We start from the raw sequence: 22,547 nt of genomic DNA on the forward strand, positions 1-22,547 counted from the left end.
GAGCGTTTGTGACAAGATGAGGATATGCAGCGTGATGAAGCTCAGCTTATGCCTTTTTGCACTGAGAGGAAAGTGAGTCCAGGCGAATGGCTCCCGTGCCAAAAAAGCCTATTAAAATATTAAATGAGGAGTTACTGACAGGTTTAACTAGCCTCTTGTGGCAAAGCTCCAAATCTTAACTTAGTAAGGCTTGGTTTTGGCTGTAACAAACCAGCTGTCACAAACTGTGTGAGACCATTAATTACGTATGAAAGCACTGATAAATTAACTCCTAATGGCTGGAAAAAATTAAGAGTTTTGTTTGTTTAATGCACCCTCTTCCCTCTTTTACAAGAGTCCCATAAGAAAATGACATTGAATTAAGTTTGTGGAGGTGTGAAAGTTGAATAAAATGAGCAGTCACAAATGTCTGAGTATAGTTCTCACAACTAAAAGCTGGATGATGTTCCTAAGAGACAGCTTTCGCAATGGAGCGCCTCTCCCAGCATCTTACATGGCAGTCCTGGGGGACCACTCATGATGGGTCAGGCGGGCTTATAAAAAGGCCTTTTTTGTGCTTTACTAACTGAGGAACTTTGGATTTGTTCCAAAATAGAGCACCTTATTCTGAATATCTTCACTGTAATGATAATAGCTACCATTTATTGAGCACTTACAGAGTGACGGGCAATTTCAAAGCTTGGAGAGTCTCCTGCTAATTAAAGTATGATGTTAACAAGACATAAGGAATAAAATAGTACACTTGGCAAGACAACCAATGACTTAGACTTGAAGGATATAGGGGAGGGGAAGGCAGGAGTTGGGGTATTTCAGCCTTGTTCCCAATGCCCCAGAAGGTCACCTGAATTTGGACCAACACCGGCTAACACAATGCCCCTTGAACTGTCAGAGCTTTCACTTAGAGATAAAGGACAATAGTTCCTGCTACTTTGTTCCCAGTTTATTACTGGGGATGATAGTCAGTTGATGTGGGTGGACCAGAAAACAGAGTTTGATCTCATGGTAGTAATTTGGAGCCCATGGTAGGTTTAATTGTAATAATGGCCTGCTTTTCAATCCTCAATGTACCCAGTCCCTTTACATGTGACTTTGCAGTTCTTTTCACTAAAGAGGTGAAGTCTATTTCCTCATAATAGAACGTGGGTTGGCCTTGTGACTTGCTAAGGCCAATAGAAAGCAGTAGAAGTGACTACAATCCAATTCAGAGCTTGGGCCATGGGGGCTTTGGCCATTTCTGCCTGTCCTTGCACTCATGAACTGCAGTGAGGACCTGCGTGGGCCAGCTCCCTAGAGAACGAGACATGCCAAGTAGAGCTGTGCTGCATTCGTGTCATCAGATGAAGCCATCCAAGATCAGTCAATAGCCAGCCAGCCCTCAGACTTGAAGCCAGCCCCGCCACCTAGCTGACTTGCAACAACTGCAGACATGGGAGCAAACCCAGCCAAAGTCAGCAGACCCCAATCTGAATCAGCTGAACCTTGGAGACTCACAACACACATATACAGTGATTGCTGTTTGTCACAGAGGATTTGTGGCTGTTCATCTTGCAGCATTATTGTGGCTGTGGAATAATTATATAGCACCTTGAAGAAACTGCTGCTTCACTCTAGATTTCTAAGAACAGATTCGTTAATGAAAGCACCATTTGCAGTTCAGGTCTCAGGGCCCGTGGAAAGGGTCAAGAGAAGAAATCTTAAAGCTTATCCAGCTTGCTTATTCAAACTTCAGTAGACGTTCCAGCACTTTCAATTCTACTCAAGTGACAAAGATTTTCTCTTTAGCCAATCTTTAGTCAAGGTCCTCTGAGCTCTCTGCTAACCTAGGCCTGAACTTGGGCTTCTGTCTCTGTCCTTGTAGAGTCCAGTTTGAGCAAGAATCCTGCTAACTCAGTTTAGAGAGAATCCTCCACCCTCAACAGCTGATCAAATTTCCCACCATTCTGCAGGTGATGTCTGAGTCCCTTGGCCTGCCTTCAGCAAGAATCCTCTTAAGTTGGTTTAGCAAGAATCTCCCTATGTCTGATGTTTTATCTTAGTAATTTTCCATCCACCCACCTTTATCCTGCTCCTTGGCTATAAATCCCCATATTTTCTTACTTTATTTGGAATTTAACCTGCTCTCTTGCCCCTATTGCAAAATCCCGCTGAAGCAGTCCCCATACTTATCACAATAGTCCTGAATGCAGTCTGCACTACCATTTTAAGAAGTGTTAGAATAATTGTTTCTTTAACACAAAGTACATATATTGAATATCTACTGTATGTAGGACAACTTGCTAAGCACAACTTTGTTATTTGGAGGAGTAATTCTCCACGGGAATACACACTGGGGAGATGCAGCAGAACCATGCTATGTAACTTCCCTCTGCCCTCTACACTGAGATGCTTTGGGCGACTGTTCCCTTGTGAACTCTGTAAAGAGCCTCTCCTGCTAATGAGAGAAAGTTATATCCTTCTGGTACGTTGAGGGGGAAAAATTGAGAACCATCAACCTAGATAAAGTCAGGGCTAAGTTTCTCTCATCAGATATAACCATCATTTGTTGGAAATGGATGACTCCTGTGTATTATTACAGTCATACCTGCCAGACATTAAGGAAAAGAATGACAGTGCTCACGAAGTTCCCATGATTTCACTTGTTTGGCAGCAGATTCACTCAGTCAATGCTTTCACACCATGAAAACTCCCAGGTAGACACAGTCTTCCTTTAGCCAATAGATGATTATTCATTCCCCAAAAAACTATAAGCTGGGCTTTCAGTAATGAATTTGTTCTTGATTCCTTAACGTAAATATAGCATCAGGTGTTCATTAGATGCCATTCTCGAAACCAAGCTCAATGGTGAGATTCTTAATCCAAGTGTGGGTTAGCAGATGGCTAAGTTTGGATCCTGGTTCTGCACAAGAATATGAGTAGCTAGCAACCTAAAAAAGTTGGTTAGAATACTCATTCTCTGTATTTTCTAGCATGCATTGCTAAAATTCACAAAATGCCTTTAACTTTTGCAAAGACCCTTAGTGATGGTCAAAATACTCCCTAGGATAGTCAGTTGTCTGTGTCAGCGTGGCCAGGCTAGTGCCCAGTGGTTTAACCAAACACTGATCTAGATGTTTGCCACGAAGGTACTTCGTAAAGATAGTTAACATCTATAATCGAGTGACCTAAAGTAAAGGAGATACCCTTGATAATGTGGGTAGGCCTTATCCAACTGATTGAAGGCCTTAAGAGAAAAACTAAGGTTTTCCAGAGGAGAGGAAATGCTGCCTCAAGACCAACATCAGCCCCTGCCTGTGTTTCCAGCCAGCCAGCCTGCCCTATAAATCTTGGACTTGTCAGCCCCAACAATCATTGAAGCCAATTCCTTAAAATAAATATCTATATCTATATCTATATATGTATATATACATAATACATAGATATATGTGTAATATTGTACATATATATACATGTAATATGTATGTTATATATGTGTGTGTACATATACATATGTATATGTGTGTAGATATACCCACTTGGATCCTTTTAACTTTGCTATTTGTCCTTCCCCCGGATTTTGTGTGATTTTACTTCCAATGATCTAGATCTGTGACTCTCTTCAGAGGTCCTCCCTTGAGTTACTGAAGCTCCTTTCTCCACAAGCACAGAAAGCCAAAGAGTTTATATCCTCCCCCATGCATCTTAGCCAATGACTAGCTGGTATGGGAATTGGAAAGTCCAGCTCCTGTGCCTTAAGTTGGGGCAAATTCTTAAAAGTAATTTATACTCCAAAGTTCCCCATAGGATCGGACTGAGGCTGGGACTATGCCTGGAATAGTATCCTTGCTTGATTTCATGCCACTTCCTTCCCTGCTTCTCCACTGCCTTGCTAGTATCTTCTAGAAATGCTTCCTTATCTCAGGGCTTGATTTCTGGCAAACTCAGCCTAGGACACCCTTTACATCCTCCTTTGTCTGTGAGGGGGGAAATTTTTACTTAGTTCTGGTCCCATGAGTAGGATCCAGATGGATCTAATGAAATATTAAATACAAAAGCAAAAGTAGGATTTTAGAATGACACATTCATAGCATGCTTTCATAGCATGTCAGAGTTGGAAAAGAACCCTCAAGATATTTAACACAAAGTTCTACCTACTCATGAGTTCTTTTCAGCCTGTCTGGGAAGGGTCACTTAGATCCTTTTTGGATACTCTCTACTTGTTAAAGCACCATGTGTCAATGTTGAACACTTTTGTTAGAAAGTTTCATCTTTCATTGCCCTGAAAAGTCCCTCTATCCTCTTATGAACTCTACCAGCTTAAAATCAGAAGACTTTGCTGTTTATAAGAACTACATCACAGGAGAAAGGAATCCAGTGGTCCCTTGGATCAGGCTCTCCGCAGCATGATTCCCTAATGCAAAATTTTACAAATTTTCTTTCATACCTGAGTTTAATACAAGAACTCTCCCATGTTCATCTGTTTTGTGTAGGGGAAGAGAAGCCTCAAGTCACAAAGTGAGGGAGATGAGACATTTCAATGCCCAGCAAGGCAGAGACTTGGAGCTTTTAAGTCAGCAAGCTTCAAAAAGGCAACTTGTAAGGAGGCTGATGGCATATTTGAGAAGATCACAATCTATCCAGTAAAACACTGAACATCTACAGAAGCATTTACAGCATTTGTGCAACTAAGATGCTCAAGATCTGTACAGAATCACAGTAAATATCCAGAGGAGGTGAACAGCAAGGGTCTCTTTGTTAGATGAAGATTGAACTTCTAAAAAACAAAGACATGAAACCTCGTGTTTATGTGGGGACTGGTTTCCACATGAAAACAAGTAGGTGCAATTCCCCGTGTGTTCCCCTGACCAGCTCGTAAGCACTGGCGTTGAGTCCGGGCCTCAGGCTCTCTCTGCCAGACGGACCCCTTCAGCTGCTTCAATCAGTCTCTGAAAGACAGCCTGAGGCCCACCGCACTCCGGCCACTCTCCCTGTCTGCCTTTCCTTCGGTCCGGGGACTCCCCATCCTCCTCCTGTCTGGGCTTATCTCTACATCTTGCTGTCCTTCAAACTCTCTTCCTTATTGAGGGCTGGAGCTGCAGTGAGTGACTGCCAGATTCAATGTCAGTTCTAAAGGCCGACGTGATTTGCCCCCAATGTTCTGCCCTCAGCAGCTCTCGCTCCCTCCCCAGACCTCCCACTTCCAGCCTCACTGGTCTCCTTCTTCAAATACACCAGGCGACTCATGCCTCAGGGCTTTTGTATTCACTTTTGCTTCTGTCTGGAAATATCTGCCCCTTAGATTTTCACAGCTTCTTTTGCACACATGTTGCATTACTAGACAGACTGTCCTATTTCCCGACTTTGCTTTATTTTACTTAATGGTGCTTATCACCTCTGTATATGCTTATAAAGTATATATGCTTATTTGCTTACTATTTTTCTCCCTGTACCAGAAGGTCATCACCAGAAAAGCAGGGAATTTGTCTTTTTTATTTATGGCTACCACTTGACAATTTAAACTATGCCTAGCATAGAGTGTAACTACTTGATAAATACCTACTTAATAAAATAAATAAATTTCTGTGTTACTAAAGTTCATATCTTAGGTTGTTTCTTCTTTGCAATTTTTTTTTTTTGCAAAAGTTACTGCAATACTCCTGCATCCCTGCCCCGACTCATGGAGCTTTCCTCTCCAAAAGCAAACAATATAATGATTTTCTTATGTAGCATATGAGGGACATTTTTTGCATACATGGGAACATATACATGAATATATGTGTCTTATAATTTTACACAAATGTTGGCTTATTGTGCATAGTATTTTGCTAACTGAACAATATAACATGGAATTATTCCATATCAGGATGAATGAAAATACTTTTTCGTTTAAAAAATATTTACTTGGTCTTACAATGAAAGGATGTACCATAACTGACTTAATGAGTCCCCTATTGATAGATATGTTTCTATTGTATGTTTTCTTTGCATATTCATTACTTTGATGATTTTCAGGTTTTGAATTGGAACAGGTAAAACTGCAGATAGTGAACCATTTTTGGTCTACCTGAACAACAGTGTCATTTGATTCAACCTGATTTGCTTTAAAAGGATAAATTTCTAGGCATGAAATTCCTGGATTAAAGGAAATGGACATTTGTAAAATGAATCAGTATTGCCAAACTGCCCTCCAAGGAGAATGCACGATTGTGCTCCCAGTGTGAGAGAATTCCTATTCCTCTTTCCTCCCTGCCAGCACAGAAAGTTACTAAATGTTCCTAACTTTATCAGTGTGATAGGTAGAAAATGGTACCTTGCAGATTTAATTTGTGTTTCTTTTATTGTTCGTCTGAACACTTTTTTACATTTGTATTTCTGATTTTTGTGAACTGTCTATTAAAATCTTCTGCCATTTTTTTTAAGGTTTTTGTCATTTTCTTATTGATTTGTAGAGGTTCTCCAAAAAAGAGAGAATCCCTACATTTGCAATATGAGTTGCAAATATTTGCTCCTACTTTGTGGTTTGTCTTTTGATTTTATTTTTTTCTTTGTGCAATTCTACTTTTACATTTGTGTGGTCAAATTTGTAAGTTTTTTGTATTGGTTTTGTGTTATGGTAAAAAAAAATGGCTTTCTCTACACAAGATTATTTTTAAGAATTCTTCCATATTTTCTTCTAGTGCTTTATGGTTTCAATTTGTATTGCATCTTTTAAAAATACAGAGCTCATTTTTATGTATAAGTTGTGGTCGATAGCCAGCTATTTATTTCTTTTCAGATGGCTACCCAATTTTCCCAACTCCATTTTTGAACAACATTTTAATCTCTTTTTCAATATTTTAAGTTCTCATATGTATATGGGCTTATATTCTGGGATTCCTGATATATGTCACTATTCTGTCTATAAATAGCAATGTAGCAGTACCATATTGTTTTAAATAGTGTAGATGTATAATATGTTGGAATACTTGGAAAATCTAGATTTCCCCTTGTTACTCTTTTCCAGCACTTTCTTGACTTTACTTGTTTGTTTAATTTCTGTATTAACTTTATACTCAATTTATCTGGATTCCACCAAAAATCCTGTTGGAATTAAATTTAATGAGAATTTCTCTATTGCTTCTTCATTAAACATGGTGTTGATTTTAAGGGTAAAGTATATTTAAAATATGTATTCATATAGCTATATACCATGTAAAGAAATATTCATCTTTTCTGTTTATTAACGTTTTTATTAAGATGAGCTTCTAAATTTTATCCAGTGCCTTTTTAGCATCTTTAGAGACGATCATACAATGGTTCTCTTTTGGCCTGTTTCTGTGGCGAATTGCATGGATGGATTTCCAAACCCGTCAACACTCTGGAAGTAAGTGCCACTTACTTCTAGTGCATTATTCTTTCAAGTGCTTCTGGATTCTGTTCATTATTGTCTTAGTCAGCTTGGCAGCTGTAACAAAACTCCAAAGACTGGGTGGCTTAAACAGCAGACTTTATTTCTCACAATTCTGGAGACTGTAAAGTCCAAAGAGATCAACATGCTGGCTGAGTCAGTTCCTGGGGACAGTCCTCTTCCTGACTTGTAGGCAGCTGCCTTCTTGCTGTGTCATCACATGGTGGAGAGAGAGACAGAGAGTCTCTTTCTAGTTTCTCTTCTTACAGGGCACTAATCCCATCCAAAGGCCCCATCCTCATGACCTCATCTGAACCTAATCACCTCCCAAAGGCCCCACCTCTAAATACCACCACTTCAGGGGCTAAGATGTCAACATATGAATTTGGGGGAGATATAATTCAGTTCATGGTAATTATTAATATATGTAAATTAGTTTGTTCTGCAAGTTACTTTTCTCTTTTTCTATAAGATTTAGGTTTCAATATTATGCTAAGCTCCTAAAAAGAGAACTTCAAAAACTGCTGTATACTTCTGTGTTCTGGAATAGTTTAGGTTGGACTGGATTAACCTCTTTCTTACAGGTTTGGTGGAATTACTCTGTGAAATCATCTGAGAAGATTGCTTTTAGGGGATGTAACACTTTGACTACATTCACATGCTTAATGTATGCTAATGAGACTTAAGCCTTTTTAAGTCCTCATGCATGGGACCCAAACAAGTCCCTAGGAAGGCCCTAGAAATTGGTCCACATGGTCATATGTTTTTCTGAAATCTGCAAAGTAAGATGTCTTTAATCATAATTGGCTAAGGCAACTGTCTCTTTCCATGCTAATTTCTATGCCACTCTTCTGGTTTTGTCAGGTGATGTTGGAGCATCTGCAGAAACTTTTTGGGAATCTAGCTAAGGGCAACATGGTAGCCTTGGAGATGTGCCACTCAAATCCATCCTTCATGTGGGGACTCAAATCTCAACTGAAGGGAATGTAGTCAGAAGATAGTCTCCAGCTGCCATCTTCTTCAGGGACTATCTTGGATGTAAGGAGATTCCTTACATTGCTCTAGGTAATGAGTAACATTAATTCAAACAAAATTTAAGATTAAACATTACACAGGAAAATTTAAAATACCTGCAAATACATATCTCATATATGAAAGAAACTTTTTTAACTTTTTTTAATTGAGTTATAGTCAGTTTACAATGTTGTGTCAATTTCCAGTGTAGAGCACAATTTATCAGTCATACATGAACATACATATATTCATTGTTGCATTCTTTATCACTGTGAGCTACCACAAGATCATGTATGAAAGAAACTTAATAGTGGTTTTTCCAAATTTGCCAAAAATCCTAAAATGTTTTAATATTATCAGTAATGAGCTGTGAAGCTGAAAGACACTGAAAGAGACAGTGCTAAAAAACAAATTTTGGAAAAGATTGCTAGAGGAAATAACAAATTGGTTCCTTGCCTTCTGTAGAGAATGATGTTCAAAAAGCATTGTTATATGAAGAGATCACAAAGTACATAGCCAAGAACTTTAGAAGAAAATGTATTATAGATAAATTAATTAAAATAGTATATTGTTTACCTGAGTTTTATACTATTTGCATTTGAGTTTAGTGTTTGTAACTTTTCCTTTTTTCTTTTTTTCATTTCAAATAAACATTCACTTTGCTATTTTTGGTTTGTTCCAGGAACTTGTATCTTTTTTATAAAGTAGGTGACAAAATTGTTTAAGCATTGAGATCTAAAAAACCAGAATCCACTTCTGTTCTAATGAGTGTGGGTTTGTGTATGTAAACATGTCCATCTACATCTAATGGTATTTTGTCTTTTTGATTTTCTATTTCTTCTGGGGTCAGTTTTAGTGATCTATGTTTTTCTAGATAATCATTCATTATATTCATTTTATTCAACTTTTCCACTTATTTGCACATTATTTAGCAAACATTCATAATATTTATGTCTGTAATAACTTACATCATGATTTAATTTGTGTTTCTTTTTTCTGATTATGTTACCCAGTGGTTTATCTATTTATTGTGCCCCTCCCTTAAAAACTCAGCTTTACTTTGTTAGTTCACCAATTGTTTTTAATTACTTTCTGCTCTTATTTTTGTTTACTGTTTTTTTGCCTAGTATGCCTTTTCTAATTCTTTTATTTTCACCCATTCTTTGTTTTAAGTGTCTGTTTTATCAGCATGTAATTGGCTTTTGCTTTGTAATTCAATTTTTTGTTTTTTAAATTATAGTATTTGTCCCAATTGCAGTTATAGACATGTTAGATGTGTTTAGTTTTAATCATGGCACTATGGCATGCTTTCTCTTTGCATAGATTTTCTTCACTTTTTAAAAATCTTTCATTCTATAGTATGTGTTGTGTTCCTTTGATCATTTGGAAGGTTTACATATTTCTGTATATAATTTCTTTATAATCACAACAACATAATAGATTCAAGCCTATTTTTCCTTAGATAGCATCAATTGAATTTCTATAAGAGTGACAAAATTGATACATGTCCACATCTTTCCATTCTCTAATTTTAGTTGATTACATGATTTAGTTGATTATATGATTATATGATTATGTGACTTAATCATCTTTAAATGACATATTTTTACTCCTGGTTATAAAAAATAAGGACATAGGCACAGTCACACTTACTTCATTTTTTCTCATCCTCTCTCCCAGATATTGTAATTTGCATAGTTTCTACATTGTTAATATTAATAGCATTTATACTCAATACTCTGTACTCGTATTTATTTAGTCTTTATCCGACTATAGTTTCGTTTTATGGATTTCTTTGCTATGGACTAATGTCTCTGCTTGGCTAAAAATCAGACTCCAGTAATTTCTTCAAGAAGGGCTCATAGGAACTACATGTTCAAAAATGTTTTTCTGATTTTTTTTGTATCTGAGCTAGGTATAAAATTAATGGGTCTTATTTCCTTGAAGGTATCATCATTCTTCCTTCTACTCCACCATCTTGGCTGATCTCCATTCTTATGTTTTGATATCAATTTTTTTTTTAATCTTACATAGAGGAAATGTACTGGGGCAATGGAATTCCCAGAATCTCAGAAATTAAAGCAACTGAACTGGTCACCAGATCTCCAAATAGTTTGACACCTGAAGCACTTTGGTTTCTTTCCCACTGATATTCCTTCTGTAATCTGGATCCAAACCAAAAGTGAACCTTTCCAATAATATCAACTGATTTGGGTTAACAAAGTTGCATATTCAGTAGCAGTATTTTTTAATTGTCCATTTTTAACTCCAATTTCCTAACAAATCTATTTCAATAAGGTTCCTCCTCCTGACTTTCAAGGCCTTTATTTTCTGTATTAAAGTTAATCACTCATCACTCCCCTACATAGCTCCTCTGACCCATCCAATTATAAGTCTTTACTCAAATAGTTTGCACTCCCTCCTTCACCCCATTCCAAACCTGCTCCATCTGACTCCATTTATCCTGCAACCAAAAGACCCACATGTAGCTGCATACTTTACAAAAGTAGAGCCTGGCAGGAATCTTGCACTCTTTTCTCTGATGTGTATCTATTTTGATACCAGTGTTACTCTTTAGGGCTTCTTCAACAGGCTCCTTGGCTTTCATTTTCCTCCACATCTCCGTTGGTTTCTTTGAGTAGCTAAACTGCTGGTTTCCTTTTTCCCTTGAAAGAGGGAAGATGATTTAATTATTTCATGCTGGAATGCATTTTCTCTTATCAAACTGATTAATTTCTCAACCACACCTAGGAAATGGAAAGACGGATGACCCTGGCATTTGTTACTGAATAGCCATATTTCCTACGTCCTGTTCTGTGATTGGGAAAAAAAAAAAAAAAAACACTGAAATTGGCAAGAAATAATCTCGCTTTAATCCTGGTGTTTTTGTGGATGAGAGATTCTGCTGCAGAAACAATTCAGAAACAAGACATGGAGGTCAAGAAAGCAAAGCAAGGATTTATTGAGGGATAGATAGTATGCTCTTGAGGAAAAACCTAGGCAGACCCAGGTGGGGAGCTGCTTTGAGTTTCCTTGGCAAGCTGGTTATATCGGTGTAAAAATGAATGGGCAGAATATTCATTGGCAGGGAGGGGTTTAGGGTCATCTTTCCCAATCTTCTTCCCAGGTGGGGAGGAGGGATTTTTTTGTCCTTTTTTTTTTTTTTTTCTTTGTTTGTGTGTGTGTGTGTGTGTGTGTGTGTGTGTGTGTGTTGAGGGGGAGGTAATTAGGTTTATTTATTTTTAGGGGAGGCCCTGGGGATTGAACCCAGGTCCTTGTGCATGCTGAGCATGCACTCTACCTCCTGAGTTACACCTTCCCCCCGATTTTTTTTGTCCTTATTTAGTCTTGATCAATAAGTTGGATAAGGTCATAATGAGCAAAAAGTTAACATTTGTATGGAGGTATCATAAATAAAAGGTTACATTTGGAAGGAGGTCATAATGATCGAAAGGTTACATCTGGAATGTGGGGATTCCTGTCTTGTCCCACCCTTCTGACTCCAGGACACTTGTCAACTTTTTGTATGGTCTTTTTAATCAGTCTGGAAGATCCTGTTTCTCTTGGTCTGTCCAAGGACCCCCGTTGCTCACAAGATGTATGGTTTTCTGCCATTTGTCCCATGTCTCCCTTTCTCTGTTCATATCTAGTTACCTGTATGCTCTAGCAGCATCATCACTTGCCCATAACGTTTCCTTGGGAATGTGCACCTTCTGAGACTTGCTTGCTTCACTGAAGCTAATGATTCCTGTCTTATGTGCCCCACAGGTTATCGTGGGGATCAAGTGAATGAACAAGAGGGAGAGCCATTTTGAAACTTTGATGGATTGCACAGACAATAGTTCTTATCACATAGGGAAATCCCAATCAAATTTGTGACTTTTATCTATTTGGTTTTTTTCCATCAATTTTTGTTGTTTGTTGTTTAATACACAGTATATGAACTATTCTTCTAGCAACAAAATCAATGAAGGCAACTATTTAAAGTTCTATAAATGATGAATTCAGTATATTTCCATTTTTCTGCATTTGTTTCAATACCATAAAGTGTGATTTAAGAATTATAATCAGCCTCATAGATTTCCATACCATACTTAAAAGTGATGAGACAGACATTCAAAGCCTGTTGCTGTCCATTTACTTCTTTAATACATATTTAGTAATGAACTTCCTAGCTGTGGCCTATAAAAAGCTGTGTGTTCTGGCCCTGGAGAGAGTTCTACTCAGCCTTGTTGCAGGAAGGCCCAGGAAATGGGAGATCTACTTATATTGGCTTCCATCACAAAGTCCCAGTATTGAACTTTGGCTTCTTTGACTCAATAACGGTAACTCTAATTCACGATAATAATTGTTATTTTAAAAGTTTTTCTGGAGCTATATATTTAAGATCGTAAGGCAGTTTGCATGCTTTAGATTTGAAATGAATGGCCCATGGCGCCACCTCATAGAACTTCAGATGTAGTTTATTTCCCTTTGTGTATATGTTGGAATCATATTATTTTTGGTACAGAAAGCATTCTTTTTTCTTTCTTTGTTATATTTTAAACTTTTCTGAAATTTCAGCAATCTCTTTATTGATTTTTAGAAAGTAACTATTCATTGCTGATATTAAAATACAAACATGAAGATATTTAATATCTATAATCTTAGTTTATATAATAGATATTAAATTTTTTGTATATGTTCCTCCAAATAAACACACATATGTGCAAATGGATTTTTTAAATGAAATCTATATTAAATCCTTCACCGAGGACTTTTTTAAAAATTTTTTTAAAATTTTAAAACAAATGTATATTTATTGTAGAAAATTTGGAAAGAAACTTAAGATGTTTTTAGTCATCTATCAGATGACTTAAAGAATGTAAAATAACGAATTATCAAATGAGTACAATTTGCAATGTAATTAACTGACAAATGACTAGAATAAAGAATATTTCAAGAGCTCATAGGTGCATAATAAAAAGACAAAATGCCCAAATGAAAAACTGACTTAAAAAGTATGAATAGTGATGAAATAGAAGGAGAAATAAAACTGGCTAAAAATAGTACAAAGAGACGTTCAGCCTTCATGGTAATTGAGAAAACACAAATCAAGATAAAAATATCATTTTATACCAAATTAACAAACAATTAATTTGGGGGACAAATTTGTAATAAACAAAAATTTAAAAGTTTGAACAATGCCATATTTTGGAGAACTAGATCAAAGGGAACTCCTGCACATAGCTGTTAAGAATAAAAACTAGTATAACAACTTTAGAAAGTAATTCGGCATTCTCTTTTAAAGATGACATTTGCATACTCCACCAATCAGCAATTTCCCTTCTTGCCATATACCCAAGAGATACTTTTTTTACTTGTGTACCAGGAGATGTGTGTATGAATGTTTTTTAGTAATACTATTCAAAATGGCAAAAAGTTGGAAATGTTTCGAAAGTTCATTGCCAAGAAAACAGATGAATTTATCTAACATAGTCACAAAACACACTTTCATACAGCAGTGAAAATTAATGAACTATATCGATATATTATTTGGATAACCTAATATCATGGTATACTTGGGAGGTGCAAATCAGGGTGAGGAAAGGGAACTAGAGCAATAACATACAAAAGTAAAAGAATAAATAAATAACCATGGTCCATGCATGGACCAAGGATGATAATGTGACACAAACCAAAGATTATAATCAACCCACTTTTATGCACACTGGGAACACACATCAAAAGAGAAATTATTGGTTTTTTTAATAAAGAAAGAAAATTTAACTTTGCTTCACAGTTGGCATTTCAAGATCACTTACTAAAGATTCAATCCAGTCACCCCATGCTTCTTGTCCTGGATTTTTCTGCCTCAATTCTGCTTTCACCCAGATGCCAGTAATTTCCCCTAGTAGTTTCTTACACTAACTGTCTACTTTTTTTTAACCCCCTTTTTTATCATATCAAATTCTTTCTTATTCTTGAAGGTCCAACTCAACATGTTCATCAAAACTTTTCCAATCAAAGTCTAACTTTCTTAGAACAGATACATAAATGTAATAGAAATAAGAGACACAGAGATATCCTAGAAAGAGCACAAGAATCAAATAAACATGACATTTGGTTGACACATATGCCCCAGGATCTTGCGCATAGGTTTATTCAAAATTTTAGTCCCTCCTTCTCCATTTCTTTCCTTCCTTTGTATTCCCACAAAATATTGCTATTAAGCATTCTTTAAAAAATGTGTCTGAATTATTTCTATTAAATTTACTAGTATTTTCCAAATTGTATTGGGTAAGTATGTGGAAGGCAAGGACCACTCTTGTAGCAGATGCTTTTGGTGCCTCACCAGATCCAGTGGTTGGGTATGCCCATCCCCCAGCCACTGACAGCACTGATGCTCCCAGCTCACACCTGCAGTCTTCTCTGGGGGGTTGCCCTTGGACAATTGTAACTGCCTTGGACTTTATACCTGGCCTACACTTCGAGGACTCTCCTGGCTATTACAGAACAGGAATCTTTCATGTTTCTGCCTCAGCTCTCTTTCCATCACTAAGTATGGCAAATACTGCAGCATACCTGTAATTGTCAGGGGCTTGGGACAGCCTATGACATCAGTAAATAATTTAAGGAGAAGGAAAATGGCAGAAAAAGAGAGGTGAGGAGCTCAGAGCAGGCTTCCCCCACTCTTTTAATTTAGGCATCTCACAGTTAAAAGCATATCATCTGGGGGAGGGTGTAGCTCAAGTGGTAGAGGGCATGCTTAGCATGCACAAGGTCCTGGGTTCAATCCCCAGCACCTCCTCTAAAAGTAAATAAATAAATAGACCTAATTACCTCCCTCCCTCCACTAAAAATATAAATAAATAAAAACACATCATCTCATGGCAAAAAGATCACAGTATTTAACTCATCTTTCCTTCTCATGATGGTGTCTCAAAGCCTCCTCTAGTCAGACATTGCCATCAGCTATGTGGTTGGGGAGAAAAAGAGGAGTTTGGGGCTGAAGCTGAGAGAAATGAGGGGATAACTGAAGCATCAGGATTCTTGGGGTGAAGGAGGGTTCAAGAGCGTTCAGAGAAGGGACAGGAGCAACAGACAAAGAAGGAGGAATGTTTAGAATAGTGGGCCCCAAATGCTCCAGGATGAAGAGCCTTCCCTTTTGTAAAAGGAGGAAGGGGAAACTTTCTACCTTGGAAAGAAAAAAAGATTCTTAAAGCCACTCATGTTCATTACATTCATGTAGACAAGTAAAAAAGAATCCCATACAATACAGCCAGAATTTGCCCCACTCACTCAAAGATAGCAGTTGTACAGACCCCTATTACAGGGATCATCTGTACTAACAGGATATAATGTCATATATAATATTATCACGACATACTGCCTCACAAAAGAAAAGGTATTTTGTTATGGTTTATTGATGGTGAAAATTCATAGGGACAAAGACCTGATTTAGCATCGATACCCAGTGAAATGCAGCAGTGCATAACTGTAAGTGACCTAATCAGACTACAGATTAAGTTTTGTGCTCGTGTGTTCTTACCTTGTAATATCACCCTCCCTGCCATACACACACACAGTTAACTACTTCACTCACACAATCAGGAATAAGTAGGCCCAATAATTTCTTTAAAATATATTCTATGCATCCACTATGTTTAAGGCACTGTGCCCAGGCACTGCGTATGCACTTGTGAAATTTAAAGAAGAGAAAAAACAGATATAATGCCTGGGTTTTTTTTAGCATTTTTATTTTAGAAGGGGAAATCTGACTCAGTTGTGAGATGTTTCATGTGTGATTTTTCTTTAACTAAAATCTAATTTTTAAAATTGCAAAGGGTTCTCTTTTTAAATAATGAATTAGAGTGAATTCAACTTTATATCGTGGGTAACATCACTCACTCTGACACTTGGAATTTGCTGTCTTGAGTGAGAGAGAATGGGATGGAGTTACAATTACAACTGAGGAAACTGTAGATAACAACCTTGTGTTTCTCCCTGATACAGCACTGCATGGATGAGCGTTTTGTCATAATTCTCTACTATAACTGACAAAAAAAAAAAAGAGCAAGAAGCACTGCTTTTTAGATCACACAGTTGGTGGTTCTGTGGGTGGACATAGTTCCTATGAAATGAGCTATGGACCTTCTGCAAATACCTTCTACTGCAGTTCTTAAAAGTAAAATGATCTCCGTTGCTATTGGCAAAGGAGGAATGGAACAGGTGTGAGTGAATATGATTGTAACAAGGATAGCAAATCTTCTCCAAGGGGGTCCCTGTGCTCGGCACTGGGACATGGGTATGAGTCAGAATGTCCCATACCTGGTGGGAGCTCATGGTTGAAATGAGGCAGAAAGTGGGCAAAGTTACCCACAGATACAGTATAATAGTCCAGCTCACAGTTAGATCAACTGTTGGAAGGAATAATAATTAGCAGAGTTTTCACCAAGGGGGTGAGTATTGGAGGATAAGGATGGTTTGTCCAGTAAAGAAGGAAGTGAGGTGCATGGTATAGCTCAGTGGCAGAGCACATTCTTAGCATGCATGAGGTCCTGGTTTTGATCCCAGTACTTCCATTAAGAAAAATTAAATTTAAAAAAGAGAGAGAAGGAAGTAGAAGGATGTCATTCCACACAGAGGAACAGCATATGCAAAGGCACGAGTGTACGTGTGAAGAACTCAGGGAATCGGCAGAATCAACAAGAGAGGGACAAGGCCAGAAAGGTGAGCTGGGGCCAGATGAAGAAGTATCTGATGCCATGTTATGTTTGGATTTAATCCTGACAGCCAATGTTCTCAAAGAAGAGCACATGACACCAGATCATTTTAGAAACAGTTTTAAAATCATTTATTTACTTATTCTAATTTTCCTTCATGCTTAATGAAAATAAACTGAGCAAACAAACAACAGCAACAACAACAAAAAAAAAAACCTGAGCACATGCAAATAGAAATTTAATGAAGATTACTGTTCAGGACAAGGGTCAATTATTTAAAAAAAGGAGAGTTAGTGAACTTAAAGACAATATTAAGGAAAGCATTGTGAAGATGATACAAAAATACAGAAAAAAAAATCATAACGTGGGGAGGCAAATGATAGAGGTGTGAGGAACACTGTGATGTAGAGTTAAATATGGGCGTCACAGGCGTGACATGACAGTATTTGCAGGGCATTATTCATGGGTTGTGCTGTGCTTCCCGGAAGATCGCTCAAGCAATGGAGTAGAGGATGAGCTAAGACAAGGGAGGGGAGGCACGGGACTCTGGGTTGGGAGACCAGAGTGGTCCAAGAAAGAGATCATGGGGACTGAAACTACAGCAGTGATGCTGCTGATGGAGACAAGGAACAGATTGAATGTACTTCCCCTACTTCCTGACAAAATAGCGCATAGCTTGGCAAGCAGGCAGGAAATGAGGAGGAGAGCATGGCTTTTTCCCAGATTATTATCATTTATGCTTCCTTTCCTATTTATTGGTATTAAAATCATAATGTCATGTGAGAGTGGTGTTTTCTTCCAGTGCCCAGAAGCTGCAGTTCTAAGTGCTCATAAATATCTTTGGGAATGGATGAACCAGAGGATGAAAATGGACATTCTGAGTTAGTCATTACAGCATCTGGGCTTAACTGCCGGCCACTTATGACTAGCCACATGCAATGAAATGCCACTTTGAAGTTCATTAGTTGCCATCAAATATAAAAGAGGAGCCAATTTAGACCAGGTGGACTGATGGTTCTTTTAATTCTCTCTTATTTTGATGGTCTGAGTAACTCAAGATTCAACAGTTCCAACAAACATTGTTGATGGTGGGGAAGGGAGAGAAGGTAACATGGTAGGTACCATTTCAATATTTCCCATTTGGCATTCATCTTCATTTCCTCTCCTATCAGCACCCAAAAAACTACTCTTCTCCCACATTAATCCTTGCCTGTGGATGAGTCTAACCCCATCCCTTGCCCTCCAGCCAATTACAAGTCTCAAGCATGGACGATTAGAATATCTCATCCCTATGGCCAGAGTGGCTGGGACACAACCAAGCAAATAGCACCAGCCCAGCCAAGTAGATTCAGTCTCAGCACGTTTTTCTGGAACTACTCCACAGAGAAGCACTTTTTCTATTTAGATGCAAACTGGAAGTGCTGGAGGGCCACATGGGGCATGAGAATGAAGCCATCCAGAGAGACATGGACTTCCAGGTGACAAAGTATCTCTACCTGGATGTCATTGTTTGGTCCTTTGGATTGTTTCTCTCCCTGGACTTAGCAGTTTTGTGAGAAAATACCACCCCCATCCCCATTTTTTCTTCTTCAGGGCAATTTGAATCGGGTTTCTGTCACCTGCGACCAAAATTCATTACCCACTCCTTCTGCCCTTGATGTTCTAAAAAGCCGAGCTCCTTAAGAACAAATGCAACTGGGATGGGATGGGGGGAGGGGGGAGCAGTAGTGGAAAGGAGGCAAGCCTGACAGGGAGAGGATAAAGGTGTGTCTTAATTCAATTCTGCAAAGATATATTGAGGGCTCGCTGGAGGAAAGACAGTGTGTTGGGTGAGGTCAGGCAGAAGCTCAGGGATACAAAGGTTTAAGAAAATGGTCTGTGTGCATAAAATGATTAGAATCCATGCAGGTGAGAACAAGGGTAGTGTTACCTCCTGCCTGTGCCTCTGCCAAAGCCCACTCCACGGCCCCTGCTCTCCTGCTCCACACCTGTGATGTCATCCCCCATTCCGAAGAGAAAAGCTGAGAGCTCCCCAGCAGCCCTGTCACTCTATGCCCAATATCTGGACAAAATTAGCCCCTGGAAATTAGTTTTGGAAGTATATATGAGCAAACAAAACCCCAAACTGGAAGGTCAGCATGCAGACTGAGTGATGATCTGTAAAAACCTTCCCCACAGCTTTGCCTCTTCTCTTCTGTGTGCGTCCCTCCAGCAACTGCATTTTACCTCCATGTACGAAATGGAGTATTGCATGAGACATGTGGAAGGGAAGAAAAAAGAAGAAGGTGAAAGGTCAAAAAAAGGAAAGGAGGAAGAGAGGGAAGGAAGGAAGGAGGGAAGTAAGGAAAGAAAGAAGGGAGGAAGGAAGGGAAGAAGGGAGGAAGGAAGAGAAGGATGGAGGGAGGGAGGGAAGGAGGGAGAGAGGCAGAAATACTGGCTGCCTCTTGGAGTTCGTTGGCATGGAAACGTCATATATCTCTGAACAAAGATTTCAGTTCAATTGCAATACTATTGTGTATCAATCCAACAAAATAACCCCAGGGTAGGTATCACAAAGCAATACCAAAGAAATACAAAGCTGGAGGGGAGTCTAAGATAAAAAGTTGGGGAGCTAGTCCCTGGAAATCCATAAAGACTTGTCCAGGCTGGAAGCTGGGGTCAGGAAGCCGAGTCCCAGCTCAGCAGAGCTGGGAGAGGCAGCCCTTGCCTTTCTCCTCGTTGCTTAGCCAGCAGAAATCAGATCTTTTGCAGATCCTGCCTGCCCTTCTATCCTGGAATAAGAAATGTGCAGCCATTTGTTGTGTCTGCACGCAGTGAGGACGGGTCTCCCTCCACCTCCCAGATGGAACCACTGGGTCTGTAAGCACTGCAAGAATTTAGCACGCAAAGCATCAACAGTGTGAATCCCTCTTGCTTTTATGGCTGAGCATCTCACTGTTTCTTCCTTGGAAACCCTTTTCTCTAGCCTCCCTTGCTGGCTGCTGGCTTCGAGCACACCTTTTCAAATTGAAGGACACATATTTATGGTTCCCCCTCTGAAACTAAAATCCACAAAAGGCGGTGCATCTGGGGAAAGGAGGAGTCCTTCAATCTTGAACATGCTGCTTAGTGAGTCAGCAAGCAGGCTAGTTCGAGGGAAATAGTCAGAAATGTCTGTGAAAAACAAGAGCTGGGAAATAAAATAATGATGATGCTGTTTGCAGTTCTCATTAAGATTATAACCCCCACAGGAACCCAACAAGAGCAGTCCGTTCTTGCAGCAGGGAGAAGGGGATGTGTGTCTGTGTGTCTTGATGGCCAAAAATCTACAGTTAACCACCTCAAATGCCTTTTGAGAAGTAGGAACATAGAAGAAGTTGTAAATTAATATAAAACTCCAATTCATACCTGCCCCTATAAAGACTCATCAGCAAAACTGTGTGAGCCCAGACCGATAAAGGCACTGGATTGCTACAGACTGGCAACCCCTGGGAATGGAGTGCACTGTCCTGTAAAGGATGTATCAGAGGACAGCAATGAAATCCACCTGGGCGGGGAGGATGGTCATTCAGGAGGGAGGCGAATGCATGGGGCGGGAAATCACACGGGTTGTTTGGGAAATGGTGATTGAGCCAGGAATCAGATTAGGAGTATGAGATATGAAGACTGGCAGAGAAACCCAAAGAGGTAGTCTGGGGTTGGGTCATCCTATTTTAGGGAATTTGAACTTTATTTATAGGCAGTGGGATGCCATGGGAGGTTTCAGAGCAGAGAGTGCTTTAATCATATCTATGCTTTTTAAAAAGGCACTTTGAGACTTAACCTTAGCATGAAACCCAGAGCAAGCACATCAGGAAATTAACCTTTCCAAAATGATCTGTTCTGAACTTTTACTGGAAATTGGCTGTTCCAGGTATGGCAGGAGCACCAAGGTACCTTCAGAGAGAGGAACCCCTCTCTCTCATCCTTATTGCATTGTCCCAGGATCGTCAGGATCAGAGAGAGGACTTCTGTTGTGGAGCCCCCTTCAGAAGTAACGCCAGCCATGCCTCGTCTGTCTCCACGTCTGGGGAGAGTTGTCAGTTCATCATACCCGATGCTTACATGGCCATTCATAGAAAAATCATAACTTCCTCCTTCTCAGAGCCCAGACAAGAGGTAGGTCAGTCAATGAGTGCATGAAAAATTCAAATTAAAGGAAAAAGGAAAAATCGGCTGCTTTTTGGTGCTTGTAGCATAGCAACATGCTACAACACCGCTTAGAAACAGATTCTGGCTTTGCACCCATCCTCACTCTCAGGACCCTGGGTGCCTCGGTGGGTCCAGGCTGCCATCACAGAATGTCATAGATTGGGTGACTTCAGCAACAAACATGTATCTTGCACAGTCCAGGAGGCTGGGAAGTCCAAGATGAAAATGCCTGCGGATCTGGTGTCTGGTTAGGAGCCCACATTTTGGTTCATAGGTGGCTGTTATCTCACTGTGTTCTCACCTGGTAGAAGGGCCTAGGGAGTTCACTGGGGTCTCTTTTATAAGGACACAGATCCCAGTCATAAAAGTGGAGTCTAATCACCTCCCAAAGACCCTGCCCTCAAATACTATCCCACTGGGGACTAGGTAGGTTTCAAAGCATGAGTCTGGGGGACATAATCATTCAGTCCATCACACTGGTCAAATCCTAACTCTCGCCACCCCCAGTTCCTTGACCTCCTCAGCAATGACCTCCATCACTACCTCATTGATGGCACCATTACCACAATGTCACTTTATCCCCAAACACAAGGCTTCTGTTTCCTCCCTTCTCCAGGTGATGCTCCCCTGACCCATTTCAAAAGCTCCCTCACTCAACACTCATCTACTGTCATCTACCCCCGATCACCCTTCTCTTTCCTTGTCTACTTCCAACTACCTTTTTCTACTCTCGACCACCCTGGTCTACCCTCCAGGATCCTCCTCCATCCCCGACTTCCCTCATATACCTGTGACTACCCTTACCTCCTTTTGTGAATCTTTAACATTCCTTGACCAGAATCATATCTGCCCCCACAATATGGTAACAACCATAGCAGTCATGATGCCCTCTCCAACTCTGGCTTTTTTTTTTTTTTTTTTTTGCTCAAAAATATCTTTGGAATGAAGGATTAATACCACACTCATAATCCTTTATGTTTACCAGCAACTTAGATTGCCAAAGTCACTGTTATTTAATCCTCGTAAGAATCCTCCAAAGAATGTGAGATTTTCCACTGAAGAAGAATTTAGTGGCTTCTGAAGGTGAGGTTACACCTGCGTGCAAGAATAAAGCCAAGGAACATAATACTATTCCTCCTCACAATAATAGAGTCCATTTAGTGTCACACCAGCCTGTCCAGTTGTGTGGAAGGAACATCAGACCCCTGCATGTCACGTTCTTAGTCTCACAAGGAAGGCATCTGACAAATGAGGAATGTGAGGTTCAGGAAGTCCCTGCGACACACCCAGAGCCA

Source organism: Camelus ferus, chromosome 2 (assembly GCF_009834535.1).
Source record: "Camelus ferus isolate YT-003-E chromosome 2, BCGSAC_Cfer_1.0, whole genome shotgun sequence".
Classification (NCBI taxonomy): Eukaryota; Metazoa; Chordata; class Mammalia; order Artiodactyla; family Camelidae; genus Camelus; species Camelus ferus.